Source organism: Notechis scutatus, chromosome 2 (assembly GCF_049901735.1).
Source record: "Notechis scutatus isolate UNSWTSFEM ecotype Mainland chromosome 2, rNotScu1.2, whole genome shotgun sequence".
Classification (NCBI taxonomy): Eukaryota; Metazoa; Chordata; class Lepidosauria; order Squamata; family Elapidae; genus Notechis; species Notechis scutatus.
The window spans coordinates 52,509,542-52,525,813 of record NC_142010.1 but is presented as its reverse complement, the minus strand read 5'-3'; the positions used below and the strand labels follow the sequence as shown (position 1 = coordinate 52,525,813).

General features: G+C 38.5%; 1 protein-coding gene across 2 annotated transcripts in view; it reads left to right on the top strand.

Moving 5' to 3' along the window:
* NCKIPSD (NCK interacting protein with SH3 domain) overlaps positions 1 to 16,272 on the top strand; it is a 107,867-nt gene that overhangs the window by 7,571 nt on the left and 84,024 nt on the right. Inside the window, exon 1 of one of the 2 annotated variants that reach the window (XM_087954711.1) lies at positions 6,524 to 6,612. The exons of the other annotated variant lie outside the window; for it this stretch is intronic. The gene's annotated coding sequence lies outside the window, so the exon portion shown is untranslated. Of the gene's footprint in view, positions 1 to 6,523; positions 6,613 to 16,272 lie in introns of those variants that run through there. 2 annotated transcript variants of the gene reach the window in all.

Sequence of the window (16,272 nt, the reverse complement as noted above, 5' to 3'; positions counted from 1 at the left end):
ATTACTTGGTGATTCTGGATTCTTGGTTACTGCATTTGAATGACTAAAATCAATCGGGTGGTTGTTTAAAAGTGTCTAAAATGGCTCCACTCTTAGACGAACTGAAAATGGAACTTAAAAGGTACAAAGAAGATGCACAAGAAGGGAGAGGTTCTTTTGGCTTTGTATTTCAGTTCTTAGAAATTGAGATTTTGAACTATGAGAAACAACAAGAAATGCCTGCAGAACAAGAAGATTGGGACAAAGAAGAAGCCATCTTTAATGAACAAGTAATCTTAGGTGGGGAAAAAAAGGAAAGAGGGGAAAGAGAACGGAAAGTTTAAGACTGGGAAAAACAACCCCCAAAAAGAATAGATTGAAAAATAAGTATAAAACCAGAAAGCAACCAAAGAGGAAAATGCAGAAGAGAAAATTAGAAGTAGAGAGACAAGGGGGTAAAAAGGGGAGGGAGAAGAAGAGAGGGAAGAAAGAAAGGAAAAGAAGTTATAATGGACAGAAACAAGATATAGAGAAACAGGGCCTATTTAGAGATAATGGGTGAAAATCTAATTGAAAAAGGGATTCTGCAAAGGTACATAAGATAGTATTGTTATATTAGAAATAGAAATAATTTCAGACAATATGAACTATGGTTAAAATGTTTGATAAAATAGTTATCGAAATTTAGTGGAATGTTTGTCAATAAATAAATGTAATAAAGTGAATACTTAACGATTTATAAAATGTGAAGAGAAATAAGGGAAAAATTAATTATGGAGATTATACGTGTCTTTAAGAAAGTATGATATTTAATTGAAAAGAAATGTTAAAGATGTTAAGACTTTAATGCATATTAATGATAGAACTGAATTGGAATGGAGTGAGGGTTTTAATTACATATATTTATAATCTTTTTTTTTAAAGAATATAGCATGTATTATAAGAATGTACCAAGCAGAATTTGATTGGAAGTTATGTATTATGTATTATATTGAATGTTACAACCTTAAGGTATATATTGAAGTTTAAATAAGAGTTGAATGAATAAAATTAAAAGATATAAAGGTGTCATACTCCAATTAGTAACTACAGGAGAAAATTTGTTTAATGAGAAAAGATAATATGAAATTGAAACAGGACAGACAAAAATTTAAATATAATGATTTGAATTGAGATGAGATAATCAAAATAAAATTGAGAAAATTAAGAGGGGAAAAACTATATAGTAAATGCAAAATAGTAATAAGATATGGAATAGAACACAAAAATGAGCATGAAATTGAGTTTGTATCTGTATAAAGAAATGTAACCCGAGACCATGCTATTTTCAAAAAAGATGTTTTACTTGTATTATGGTTTTTGTGTGTGTGAAAACCCAAATAAAACTTTAATTAAAAAAAATTGTTGATTATAGTCTATATTGATAGAATTCTGGTATTTCTAGTGGTGACTATTTCCTGGCCAGATCAACCTTAGGTTTATTTTAACTTTTAAGTTTCTTTTTTCTCTACTGGCAATGTTCTCTTTTGTTATACTTTCATTTCTGGTTTTTATTGGCTGTGTGTTACTTATTCGCATGCTTTCTTTTTTTCTCCATATTTTATTTGTAATTATTGTTTCCTGGAGTTACTTCTGCAGAGATGTGCAAAATGTTTTGAATGCAAAGCATTTGGTTCTAGAAATTTCCTGTTTCGAACTAAAAATTGCTGCTTTGACTTCATAGGAAGTGTCCTGATCCTGTTGTAATCTCAGAACACATTCCTTTTTTTCACATTTGAAGTGGAGGCCTTTTGAATGTGGAACTCTTCCAGTACAGACTGTGTGCTTTTACATTTCCGTAAGACAGGCAAAAACATGATAATTGTAAAATAGAAAAATAAATGAAATATGGACACTCTGAAAAAAAGATCATTACTATATATTGTATGTGCATGTTTGGAGCTCATTATAATCAAATTCAGAGAAACAAAAGGTAAAGTTATGTAAGCACGAAATTTTGTATGGATGCCAAATCTAGCAGTACAGAGGTAAATTTAAAAATATAGATTCTACACATTTAAGGCACAAAAATGAAAAATGCACATTTAGTGCTTCCTTATGGAAGAAAACCATCTTAGACGTTCCTGCAGTTTTTTAGAATTACTGTGAGTGGTGACACTTTTGTCACTGTATTTAATTGATAAGAGATGGGGAAAAAATAATAGCTAGCCTTCTGATGAGGAGAGTAATTTTTAAAAATCCTTTACTTTCCTTGACATCATCTGTGCTAAACTCAACAGAGGAAGATCACTGTATAATCAAAGGGTTGGTTGGAATAACCATACAGAATAAAGATACTTTGATTCCTTTCCCCCATACCCCTCCAGACGAACCCAATCTGCACAAAGAGAGGTTGCTGCAAAGATCAGGGCTAAGGCCCTGGCGCCCAAGAAGATATCCAAGGCCGAACTCAGGGCTGAAAAGAGGAGGCATGCTGCCTTGGAGAGGCAGTTTGCAAAGACCCTGGAGCAAATGAGAGGGCAATTGCAAAAAGCTCCCCCTCCTGGGGAATTACAGGTTTGCCCAGAGGGTGCCTCCAGTGGGGGGGAGTAGCTACCTCCACCAGCCAGCTCCCATCTTGGTCCTCTGAAATAATTGAGGAACAATTCTGCCCCCAGGATTTAAGCAGATCTGGGCCCAATTTTAAACAGGCCCCTTGGGGTGCCCCTCAGCAACAGATCATCCAGGGTAGCTTGAGGCCTAGGCCTGAGGCTACCTTTACACCCCTGGCTGCCGGCCTTCGCCCAGCTGACCCACCCATGGGTAGCAGACCTGATGAGATACAAGATATGGTATCTGTAGCCATCAGGCAGGGCCTAGCAGAAAGATTTCAACAGCTTCTTCGCCCTTTGTCCCCACTATGGCTCTATTTCCGGCCTACTCCCAAGGCATTCCTCCTCAGCAGAGGGGTTTCCCCGACATCAGGAGTATAGTGGCCCTTTTACCCACTCAAAGTGGGGAGATTATGAGGAGAGGGATTATACCAACCCCTCCGATCGCAGTCACTCCTCAGGGTCTGAGCAAGAAGAAGGAGAGATCAGAGACCAAAAATTATCAGATGAGGAGGATTTTTGGCCTGAACAACCTCCCTCGGCTGTGGTCTTTAAACCTTCTTTATTTAAATCACTCCTTAAACCATCACAAGGTTCTGGTCACTGCCCAGTTGACTCCTGAGGAGGTGACACCTGAACCACAGGGGGATCCTTCTGTTCACAGGGACTCCCTCTTCTTCAAGCCAATAGTCTATACGAAGGTTCTCCCCTCTCTGTTGTTTCTCAACCTGGTTAAAGAGCAGTGTGCCTCCCCTGCTGCAGGGCCTTGCCCCTCATCTCACGATAGGCAATTCTATAATGTCGGTCCCTCCTTGGCAAGTGCTCTTGCTGTGCCCTCTGTTGATGCTTCAGTTGTAGCCTCGTTTTCCTCTTCGGGCACTCCCACAGATCCAGAGGATGTACTCAAGGCCGAGGACAAACGATCCAAGCAGATGCTCAAGCGCACTCACTAGGCTGCAGCTTGGGCTGTCCGGGCCTCGACTGCAGCATTGTTTTCCACAAGAGTTTCACTCCGCTGGTTCCATCGACTACAAGATTGGCTACCACCAACAGATTTCAGATTGCATCAGGATCTGAACAAGATTATCGCAGCAGCGGAATTCACGGCAGAGGCCACTCTCAATTCGGCAAAGTTCGCCTCCAGGACCATAGCCTCCTCGGTGGCTGCAAGACGGCTCTTGTGGCTGCGAAATTGGCAGTCTGAATCTTGCCAAAGATGGAAGCTGGCTTTGGCTCCCTGTACAGGTGACAAGCTCTTCGGCGACACCCTAGAACCTTACCTCATCGAAGCCAAGAACAAGAGGAAGGTTCTTTCTTTGACAGGAAAGAGAGCAGACTACCGCCCAGCTCCTTACTTCTGTCCTTCTTTTTTTTGGGCCGAGCCTAATACTCATTTTTCCCGACCCCAGAGGGTGTACCCCCCACACCAAGAGCATCTGGCAGACAACAACAGAATATGCGTAAACGGCCCTTTCGTGGAGGAGGTCATTCATTCTGACGCTCCAAGTAACAATCTGTTTTCCCCCCAGTCGGAGGTCGTTTGGCATTCTTTGCCTCCAGATGGGAGGAGTCAACATCGGACACCTGAGTACTCAGTATGGTGAGGTCGGATTTGCAGCTAGAGTTCCTCTCGCCACCCCCAAATTTTTTTGTGAACTGTCCCATATCTCGGGATAGTTTGAAATGGGCCCTTATGGAATCAGCCATCCAACACCTGATGGACACAAGGGCCATTCAACTGGTTCCAGTGGCTCAGTGAGGGCTTGGCTTTTACTCTCAGATCTTTGTGGTCCCAAAAGCATCAGGGAGGATGGCGAACCATCCTTGACCTCAAGTTTGTGAACGAGTTTATCCCATGCAGGCGTTTTAAAATGCAGACCCTGCACTCAATCCTAGAGAGGGTTCGGGAGGGTGACAGTAAACCTTGGACTCTTGTTTCACCCTCTTTCCTCTTGCATTTGTTTGTTCTCTGCATTCTGCAACTATAATTAGGGCTAGCTATGTTTTGTTTTGAAAAACCCATGTTATTAAGTCTACCCTATTTAAAATAACTGTAGGTTATCTTCACTGCATTTCCAAGCCCATATGAAACAGTAACATGTGGTTTACAGGGATGCAAAATAATCTGAATGTTTTCTTCCTTGGTAAGAAGGAGAGGGAGCTTGTTGCAACATGTTCTTGCTCATGCATTTTATAATTGGCTGTACTTTAGTGTGATGATTGAACCACAGCATTATGATCTAGCACGGGATAGATACTGTATTCCATCAGGCCTTTGAGATCTATATATTCGTTTTTCAGGGCAAAATTGGGCACACTTGTATTTTGCAGTTGACATAGTTGCACTAGACATCTTAAGAAATTGTAGCATTATCTCATTAAATACTGTGAATTAAAATTAGCTGAATAAAGGGACTCAGTACCCTAGATTGCTTTTCCTTAAACTGCTATTCCTTAGCAGTTAGAGGGAAAGCATTAGCAACTCTCCCCATGGGGAAGATGGCAGCTTCAGTGGGCCTGTTTTCATTCTTTCTATGGTTTAGGGAGAAAATAAATGCCTGCTTTTCTTACAACACTGCTGATTTAGTCAAGAGCACCTTCCCACCCATTCTGATACACATCTTTAGAAACAGATAAAAATAGAGTTGCACCTTTATTTTTATTTCCTTCAATATAATAGTTGAGGTGAATGAATTGTACAAATGCCATGAAATGAACTACATTTCTACAGCTGTAGCAATATTGCCAATATTTAATGTTTAAAGCCAATCTTTTGTGCCTGAAGTGTTAGCTAATATTTTGTATACATGATTTGATGTAACTGGCATTGGAAGGCACAATGGAGCTATCAGGTGCTGTTGCTGAGACTATGAAGTATGACCTTGGCTGTAGCATCAGGTTAATTGCCCGGAGTCATTAGACATGCTTCTACACTCTGCACAATTATTAGGCAAGTTGTATTTTGGAGGATTAATTTCATTATTGAACAACTACAGCGCTCTTGGTCAATCCAAAATGTTAATAAACCTCAAACCTGAACATTTAAGAAAGTAAAAGTGAGGTTTTGGAGAATATATGTGTGCACAATTATTGGTCAATTGTTAGTATGCAGAATTATTATGCAACTAAATGAAAAATGAAAATTTGCCCATCTCACTCATTTATTTGCATCTGTTAAAGTGAGAATAATAAACAAACAACTTGAAATGTACAAATAAACATTTCTGACATATCACACAAAAAAAATCATGACCAACATAGCCACCCTTCTTTTCAGTAGGTTTGGGAGTTGAATTTGAATCCATCTTCAACCAAAAAAGGTCCAACTAACTCACCTTTAATAGTACCAGTCCATACCAGTATCCCACCTCCATCTTGCTGGCATCTGAGTCAGCCAATTTTTTTTATAGATCCAGTGAAGTATTCTTTTCTAAGTCATTATCTTGGGTTGTTAGTAGTACATCTATTGTTTAACTTGTCAGATAAAATTTATTCTAAATCTGTCATTTCTTCAATAACGCCTTTTGGACGTGACTACTGTCGTAGTTGGTTAAGGTGGCTACTAATTTTTCACTCCATTCTTTAAGGATCTCCTTCAGTATTCACATTGTTATATCATTTTGTATTTGATAGGCTTGCATAAAATTTTGCATTTGATAGGCAGACTAAAAACTAAATCTTTATTCTTCACTAGAGTCCAATTTATAAATCATGAAATTATTTATGTCTGTTATGTCTTCCAAAAACCAAAACAGATCTATTGCCCACAAGAAGCTCTTGTTCTTTATAATTAACTACAGAATTTGAATGTAAAAGTTTCAGTATTCAAATTTATCTGGTCCCATAGTCTGTTTATAACTTTCCAAGATCAAAGTCTTATTTAGCTTTTTGCTCTTTATTTCAGATTCTTTAAGTTCTTAAGCTTATATTTGATTTTGTCTTTTGTTCACAGTTGAAGATAACTTCACCCAATGAAGCCTCTTCAAACTTATCATTCTAAAGGTCTAATAGCTTAAAAAATCTTAATAAGCAATTTGCAAAGGTAATTAGAAAGTGAGGTTTGTGAATTTAGTGTGCTTTAAAATGTTTATGAATTCTGTTATCTTCCATCACTCAAACCTATGGAAAATTGCTGTCCTGCCGTCTCCTTGGAAAAAGTAGCCGTCCAGAGCCCATATAGACAATCTCCTGCCCTCTCCTTATCCACAAGGGTTCCAAGAGACTAGACTGGTTCCTTTGTCTTTGCTGCAGTCATCGGCTCTGCAGAACTATCTTCCGTTCATCGTATCTCCTTTAGAAGTCAACTGCAATAGAAGCTTTTATCTGAGACAGAATAATTTATTGTTGGAGACTAAAGTTATATATGAAGTAATAACAAAATCAATTTAAAAGCTTCCTTGGGAGAAACGGATTTATTCTTTGTGTCAAGAAAGGGAATAGTTGCTGAATACGAAAGAAAATCCAGTGTAACAAATGAGGGTCTTACCGTTAGTTTAAACAGCTCATACGTTATCTTAATAATAAAACGTAATTACGAAATGGAAAATTGGATCTGCTCCAAATTTAATATTTTAAGTTAATATTTGACAATCTTATACCCACCAATATTTGACAATCTTTTACCGTCCGAAAATATTGGCATCACAGATTCCAGCATGCTGGTTGTTTTGGTTTTGTTTCCATTATACATATATGTGCCCTCTTTCCCTCCCGTGTTCATGTACAACTGAACTGGTAAATGCCTGATTGGGGCAGAGTATTATATGAAGATTTATTTCATTTTTATTTATTTATTTTACCATCACCATATACAATCTGTTTGCAAGACGATATTGGGAAAATGCCGCCCTATTTATAGACTACTAATATATTCTTTCGGATAGAGAAAGATAAGACATTGTACTTTTGCCTGCCATGACTGTTGTCATCAACAATGAAATGAAGATGAGTTGATGTAGCCCTCAAAGAAGTTTCTCTTGTTTTGTCAGAAGAAATGGAGAGGGGAATGTTCATTTGTCTTGAAAGTCTACAGTACATCGTATAAGTACAAACAGTGATGTAATTATATGGGCCAACTTTATACAGAAGAAAATTCATGTGAAAGCAATTGATTTCATGCTACACTTTCAACTGGTTTGCAACTAGTGCTGCATCTGGTGTAGAAGGAGTCCTAGAAAGATGATTATTTTCAGACTATGTAGTTTGGTTTCACAGATTAAGGAATAAAGAAAAAAAATCTTTGATTGCAAACAAGGTGTGGATTAAAGGAATGCTGCATTTTAAAAGTAGGACAGAATTTTAAATAGGATTGAAGTGCTGTATGGAAGTAGCCAAAGCAATATGATTTGTGGTTTCAGTGCAAGTGAAAACTCTTATTGTAAAATGAGGGAGTGACTGGTCAACAGCCAGATCATACTCCTTTCATCAAGTAACAAGATCATTATATGGCAAACTCCGCCCCTTTCATATTTGCATGTGATATCACAATGCATATACCGGGGTCCCCAAACTTGGCAACTTTAAGACTTCTGGACTTCAATTCCCAGAATTCTCCAGCCAGCTATGTTGCAGTCCACAAGTCTTAAAGTTGCCAAGTTTGGAGACTTCTGACATATACAAAAGGGGACAGGGTTGCATCATTCTGACCCTGCCACCCCTAATTCTCCCTGCTGGAGATTCCCACACCTGGTAGTTTCTAACCTTCAAGGATTTATGAACTGAGCTTTCTCAGTTCTCTCCCCCAACCTATTTTGTATTTGCTTACATTGGTTCAATAGTTGGGTGTGATTTGTCCTCAGCATTCCCATTCTTTCACAAACATAAACATCATCAAATAATATGAAGAAAAACATGAGTCAACAAAATTAAGGGATATTTCTGGGCTGTTATTGCTGGCAGGATCCAATACTTTTCAACCCAATACTTTAGTTAAAGTTATTTCAGGAAGGTGTGGCAAGGATCTGTGTTGTTTAAGAGTACTTTCTCTAAATTTGGAGAAAGGTGAGATGATAAAAGTCTTCCTGCCTTCAATAATATTTCAGAGGCACCCTTAACAGCGATAAAATTTCTCTGTTTTCCAATATCTGTGTAGCAAGTCTCATCTTTTTTATCATAAAAGTTATTCATGTTGGCTTAAGACAGGGATCCCCAAACTTGGCAACTTTAAGACTTGTGGACTTCAACTCCCAGAATTCCTCAGCCGGCTGAGGAATTCTGGGAGTTGAAGTCCACAAGTCTTAAAGTTGCCAAGTTTGGAGATCTCTGGCTTCAGACAAGGAGATACTTTGGAACACCAAGGATTTGTCTGCCCCTGTGAGGCTGATCTCTGTATTTGTCTCCACCCACTATTAGGACTGTCTTTCTCTCTGGTGAATGGCCACATGATGGTAGTTTTGATATGAATGGGAAGCCAGTCAATATTGTAGAGTGCCTGCCCTTGCTAGTTTTATTTTCACAGAATCATAGGGCTGGAAAGGACCTCAGAAGTCTTCCAGCCCCCTATTCAAGACAGGAGCCTTATATCATCCCAATCAAATGGTTGTCCAGTGTATTCTTGAAAAACTCCAGTGAGGGAGCATCTACAACCCCAGGAAGTAAGCTATTGCACTGATTAATTGCTCTTACTATAAGATTTTTTTTCCTTTTGTGCATTCTCTTTTCTGCTTATGCATTCTCATTTAAGCAGAATGAGCACTCCAGCATTGTCAAGCTAGTTGAGAAACCAGGCATATTCATCTCAGTGTTGATTAAATCAAGGTATTTAAGTCAACGTGCCTTTGCTTTCCTGGACATATAGGATCTGGCCAACAGTGCTCAATTTTGAATGCAATGAAAGGAAACGTGGAGTTTTACAAAATATGCTATCTGTTTTGATTGTCACTTTCTTTCAGAGAGATAATGATTTTTTCCCCTTTCCAAACAGAGGAATGAATGTCCCAGGAGCGTATATTGTTATGCAAGCAGCACTATGATTTTTCCCTCTAATATAAATTCTGTTTAGATGGCATATGATCAGTCAGTCCTTCTCCATTAGGATTTGCTCATATGATCAAGAAAGAACCTGATTAGAAGACTAAAGTCAAGGCATATGTTACTTGACCTTAATGTAAGGGCAGTAGAAAAACTAACCTTGACTGAGGCTAAAAAATGTAGTCATCAGGATTGGGCCCAGTTGTTAAGGTTCAGATGGAAACCAGAACTGAGTGTTTAGTCAGGAAGTTGAAAAAGATTCTAAAAGAAGCCAGTATTGTATAGTAGCCTATTAGGGCTAAGTAAATTTGATGATGAGCTCTTGCAGTTGTCTGATTTGAAGGAGTGTTCTTTTTCAATGCATTACTTATGCTTTACCTGTGGTTGATTTCCAGCAAAGTCTTCTCTGCTGTAACTCCGCCCCTCTGGGGAGAGGTTTCGCCCTACCCTCCTATCCTTCCACAAGGACAAGAAGACTTGCTCTGCCAGTTGGCCTGGAAACCTAACGGGAGTATATCACTGGAGGTGGCCACTGGGCTAATTAGCTGACCATACCTCCACCCGGTGCTTCCTGCTCCTCCTCCGCCCATCATTTTAATTTCATATTGTTGTACCTCGATTGTTTATTTTTATTGTTTTATTCCTTTGTTGTTCTGTTTACGTTTTTTAATCATTCTCCCCTCCCCCCCATTTTATTATACGCAAAGTAGCCCCACGGCAAGATGGGCAGCAAATAAATTTAATTAATAAATAAATAAAGTCACAGAACTGATTTACGAACAAATATGCAGAAATGCAAGTTAAGCGATGAAAGAGAAGGGTGTTTAGTGGTGGAAACAGAGTTATGAGAGTGAGCACTCAGATCTGCCTTGTTTCCAGTATCTTAATCAGACGTGAACTTGCAAGTGACAATATTTTTTGAAGGGAGAGATCGGCTTGGTGGCTTTTGATTGGATTTTCAGACTGCAGATTTGGTTTTTTAATTAGCTTATTGTGTGGTTAAATTTAAGCTGTGTATCTTCTGCCTTATTATACTCCAGACTTTAGTGTTCCCTCAGAAGGGAAGGGTTTTTGTGATAAAGAGTGTGTACAGTGAAAATTTTTGTTCCTTACAGTTTATTAATCTAATTTCAAGGCTTCTCTCTCCTACTTCTATCTTCCTGTCTTCATCAAAGCCTCTGAAGATCCAGTTTGGCTCTGACAGCTCTATTAAGCTGACAGTTGAAACTTAGGTGGAGTTGTTAAATTCGTTTATATGTGTTGTGATTAAGGTTGGAAGATACACACACATGCACACACACATTCTTAATCTTTTTTCTGTATTACATATTTTTTTCTTTATTCTCTTGCCCCAAGTTCAGTTTGTATTAGTTGTTATTATTGTAATAATACATACATACATACATGCATGCATACATACCTTTTCAGTACAAAAAGGGGACCCAAACATCTGAGTTAAGATAGGACAGTTAACATTCTTCTTTCAGATGAAATTAATAAGATCTTTTTCTCATCGGAAAACTTTCCCTTTCTCATCGACCCTATGAAGATTCTAAGAGATGACAGAAAAATTGGGTGGCCTCCTCCAGGACAATCATATATATGTAAGGTTGTTCTAAAAGTCAATCATCAAACAGTGATGTCAATTTTCTGTTTAAAAAAATATATGAAGATTTTCTTACCATCATTATTAGTTTCTGGTCACAGCCCTAACTTTTAAGATTATATAACTTGATTATTGAATATCAGCACAATGTTTTGCTGGGGTTTTTTTTAAATTACAAAGCTATAAAATGTTCTTTATTTTATGCTATTTTCATGTTGTATCCCAGAAGAAGATAGAGGCATACTACTTCCATATGGCAGTATGGATTTTTTTTCTTGTAGTCACCAGAAATTCATCCCAGCTTGTTTGTGTAACTCTGGATAAGCATACAACAGACTAAAACAGAAAATCTTAAAAAGAAGAATCCTCATAAGAAAAAAAAAAAAAAAGAGCCAGATTGGTGTTATGATTAAAAGCACTGGATTAGAAACTTGGAAACTTTTAAGGTCTAATCCTGCCTTAGGCATGAAGCCAGCTGGGAGATTTTGGGTTAGTCACTTTCTCAACCCTAGAAAGAAGGCAAAGGCAAACCACTTCCGAAAATGTTGCCAAGAAAACTGCAGGGATTTAGAGATTGCCGAGAATTGTGACAAACGTAAGGGCACACAAAAAGAAAAGCAAGGAAAAACCACCCCAAAATGTACTCACAGAGAACAGCTCAAGTTGAATCTGCAGCATCAGTGCCGTTTTTTCTACCTGCCATGTAAAATGTCAAGAGAGTGTGGGAACTTTCTTCCCCATTTTTTTGGAGGCACCTTCTGGTATAGTTGCAGATGGGTGGAGAAGGGATCATGGGAGATGAGATTATGTGGGTGCTATCACTCTGATGTTTGTGGTGGGGCATGTTAGAGGGATTTTTGCTGCTGCTGCTGCTGCTTCTGTGCGCCCCTTATATGGATATGGGAACATTCCTCCCTCGTTCATAAATGTGTTTTCCATGTTGCAAAGATATTTTTTCAAGAGGCAGCTGGACTTTCTGGTTTTTCTTTGAAGACATTTTGCTTCTCATCCAAGAAGGATCTTCAGAAAGTCCAGCTGCCTCTTGAAAAAGCACTATTGGGACAACCATGACCTGGAAAACTGAGAATCTCCATAGTATTTTCCATGTGTTTTTCCTCTTCTTATATATTGTGACCTGCTATCATCTAGATTCATTATACCACTCTACTCTTTCCCATGATTTCACGTGATATGTGTTAGGAATATAAGTCACCTAACAGGTATTTGGGTTAGAAATATATAAACCAGGATAAACATTTCAGTACTATATCTTTAAGGGAATGCAAGAGCATGCAATTGGGTGTGGTTTCTCAAACGGCCATAAGATGGAGCCAGAAACCTGGGTTGTTTAATCTGAGTCTCAGAAGAGAGTGTGAGTGTATCTCTGTTTCCTTCTGTTGGAAAGTATTGCCGTTGCTCCATTTTTCCTAATTGACTGATATTACTGGATTTAATGTAAGTCTGTTACTGAACTGTTTTTTGACACTGGACTTTGATATTTGGATTATCCCTGGATTGAAAAACTGACTGATTTACCTGTGAATGACTTTTGGACTGCTTATCTTGAACTTTGCTTAAACTGTCTGGAAGTAAAAACCTACATTTACTGTACAATGTATCTGTGTACTGTGTGTGTATTATTCAAACACTACTCTCAAATACGTCTCCCTGTATGCGCTCATTCTCCTAACGGGGAATTACCTCAATAATATGCAGTCTGTGATAAGAATGGGTTGCATTTTAAGACTGTTCTAAAAAAGCTCTTTTGCAGATTAATCCCTTTCTCCCTTTGTGGGGATAATTGGCAGCATTGCATTACTGGCTAATACACTTCTTGAACTCTTGACAATCTAAGAAGATAATAAAAAAGAGTTAGTATTGAGCTAATAAAAATAAGCTAGCTTCTACAGGACTGGTATAAAGAAATTTCAATACATCAAAGTGCAATATAGAAATTGTAATTATTAATAGAGATTAAGATAAATAGCACTACCCCAAAAGGCTTATTTGAGTGTATCTTCAGAAAATAAATTCTAGGATTAAAGTAAGCACTTGAGTTTAGCAGAGGGCTTTTACAGTCAGTTCTAGATACACACACAAAATGATGTCAGGGATAAATTAAAGTTCTTGCTTTAATTTCAAAGGAATAATGATTTCTAGGTCAGGAATAGGGTAATGTGCAATTTTCCAAAATGTTGCCAAATGTCATCTCCCAAATCTTTTAGCTTTGAATGCAATGCAATATAGTACAATGCAATATAATACAATACAATATTGTAGCGATTTAACAATCGGCATTGGTGAGAAGCAGTTTTTGTTGTTGCTGGTCTTTATTTTCTTCCTCTGATTATTTGTCAAAATAATTCCAAAATCCAGAATAATTGCCCCAAGATGGCTGCTATTTACCAAAAATGTGTAGCAGAAGCAGGGGTGGGATTCAAATTTTTTAACAACCGGTTTTGTAGGAATGGCTTAGGTGGTGGGCATGGCTTGGTGGGCATGTGACTGGGTGGACATGGCTTGGTGGTCATGTTATTGGCTGGGTGTGGCCAACTCATCATCACATCAAGGCATGCATCTCCTCGCCTGGCCACTCATGACTGTGGGGATGCTGCAACAGTCGTAAGTGTGAAAAACGGTCATAAGTCACTTTTTTCAGTGTCATTGTAACTTTGAATGGTCACACAAGCAAAGTACCAGAAAAGAAGGAGAAAAAAACTCCGCAGACGTTCCTGAGACAGGAAGTCTAGTCCTGCCAAAAATGGTTCTAGAAATTAACAGAGAGGCAATGCCAGAATGTTTCCTTCCTTCCTTACAGGATTAGGCCAGTAATTTCTTCTAACAACCGGTTCTCCGAACTGCCTAGAACGTTAACAACCAGTTCTAGCGAATAGGTGCGAACTGTTAGAATCCCATCCCTGAGCAGAAAGAAGTTCAATTGTGAATCAGTATTATTCATCTACTTTGGCCCTGACCTTCTGTTTAAAATATAAAGTTGCCTTTTTCTTCTTATAGCTCTGCAGATTTGTTGCCTCCAAGAGCCAACTCCTCATTGCTAATGTCTTAATGTTCATGCCATATTTACATACATACATACATACATACATACATACATACATGTTATTCAGCTTTGTTCGGGTATTTTCCCACGTCATTATAGTTGTGCTTTTAAAGTTGTAGCAATGTTTCGGCAGAATCTCATCTGCCATCATCAGGCTTCTGTATTGTGTTCGTCTGTGAGTCAGACTTTTACAGTTGTTTCAGTTTTAAATTTGGGGCTAGCCTACTGCTGTGCCAGAATGGTTTTTTCTTCATCCTGATTGGTTGGGAGTCTTGGTCTGTATTGGTCTTGGAGTTTGCTGTGTTCTGCTTGATTGGTGTTTCTAATATCTTCTGTCTGTTTTGTGGCTTTTTTTGTGTCTTGATTGGCTGGCAACATTGTGTTCCTGTATTGGAGGCTTTTAGTGCAGCTTGGCTTCGAGTAAAAGCTTTCATGTGTTGGACATGTGTTGGACCAACACATGAAAGCCACAGGTCATAGCATCAACTTCAACGGCACCGAAACCCTAGCCACTGTAGAAAACCCCAGCCACAGAATTATCAGAGAAGCCATAGAGATTGAAAAAAGACCTGAAAGCATGAATAGAAGAGATGATTCCACCAGACTGTCAATTATTTGGAAGCCTGCGCTCACAAACAAAAAAATCTCCACACCACTAGTCAGGCAAACATCTGGGCACAAACAGATCCCCCCTGATACCTCCAGCTCAAACACACCCCAACCAGGCACCCAGATGAAACCTAGCTTCCTAACAAATGATAGCCGTCCATTTACTTGAAGCCAAGCTGCACTAAAAGCCTCCAATACAGGAACACAATGTTGCCAGCCAATCAAGACAAAAAAAGCCACAAAACAGACAGAAGATATTAGAAACACCAATCAAGCAGAACACAGCAAACTCCAAGACCAATAAACACAGACCAAGACTCCCAACCAATCAGGATAAAGAAAAAACCATTTTGGCACAGCAGTAGGCCAGCCCCAAATTTAAAACAGAAACGGCTGTGAAAGTCTGACTCACAGACGAACACAATACAGAAGCCTGATGATGGCAGATGAGATTCTGCCGAAACGTTGCTACAACTTTAAAAGCACAACTATAATGACGTGGGAAAATACCCGAACAAAGCTGAATACCATACATGTAAGTACCCGCAAAAACTTAAGAAAACATATATGTATGTATGTATGTATGTATGTATGTATGTATGTATGTATATGAAATATTGTTGTACGTAACATCAGTCTCATTATTAGAATGATAAAACCTGCAGGTTGGAAGTCAAGGGGGCATTTCTCAAAGTAACCCAATTTATCTTTTTTTATCTTTGATAAATACTGTAGTTCCTGAAGACCTGGAGAATCATCACTGACAATGTGTTGACCTGGCTGATTAGTAAGAGTAGTGACATAAAAGTGAAGGAACAGATGTAAAAAAGATGTTGACAGAAATTTGAACAGTTGGGATGACATAGCAGGGAAGGAGATCTGAACAGAGGAGCTAAAATATTCTATGCCAGAATAGCTGAAGTTCCCTTTCCCAGCCTGCTTGTTCACATAAGAATAACTTGGCATACAATGAATTGAGAGTAAATAGTCTGCCAACAAGCAATCTGTGAAATTCACACCCACCAGCATACTGTTGTGGATATATATAGGAATAACTCTTGCTCCAGTCAGATTGTGAAGATAAAGTGATCATTTTCGGCTTATGGGCCTGTTGTAACTTTTCTTCAAAATGGAAAATGCCACTATTTTGCTGTCATTTTACACATCTCAACCAAAAATAGAACTATCATCATCAGGGATAGGGCTTGCAGTGCTTTGTATTCAACTGCAAAAGGCTGCTTTGGAGTACATAAAGGTAAAGGTTCATCTTGCACATATGTGCTAGTTGTTTCTGGCTCTAGGGGGCGGTGTTCATCTCTGTTATAAAGCCAAAGAGCCAGTCTCCATGGTCATGTGGCCAGCAGGACTAAACTGTGAAGGTGCATGGAACGCTGTTACCATCCCATCAAAGTGGTCCTTATTTTTTCTACTTGCATTATTATATGCTTTTGAACTGC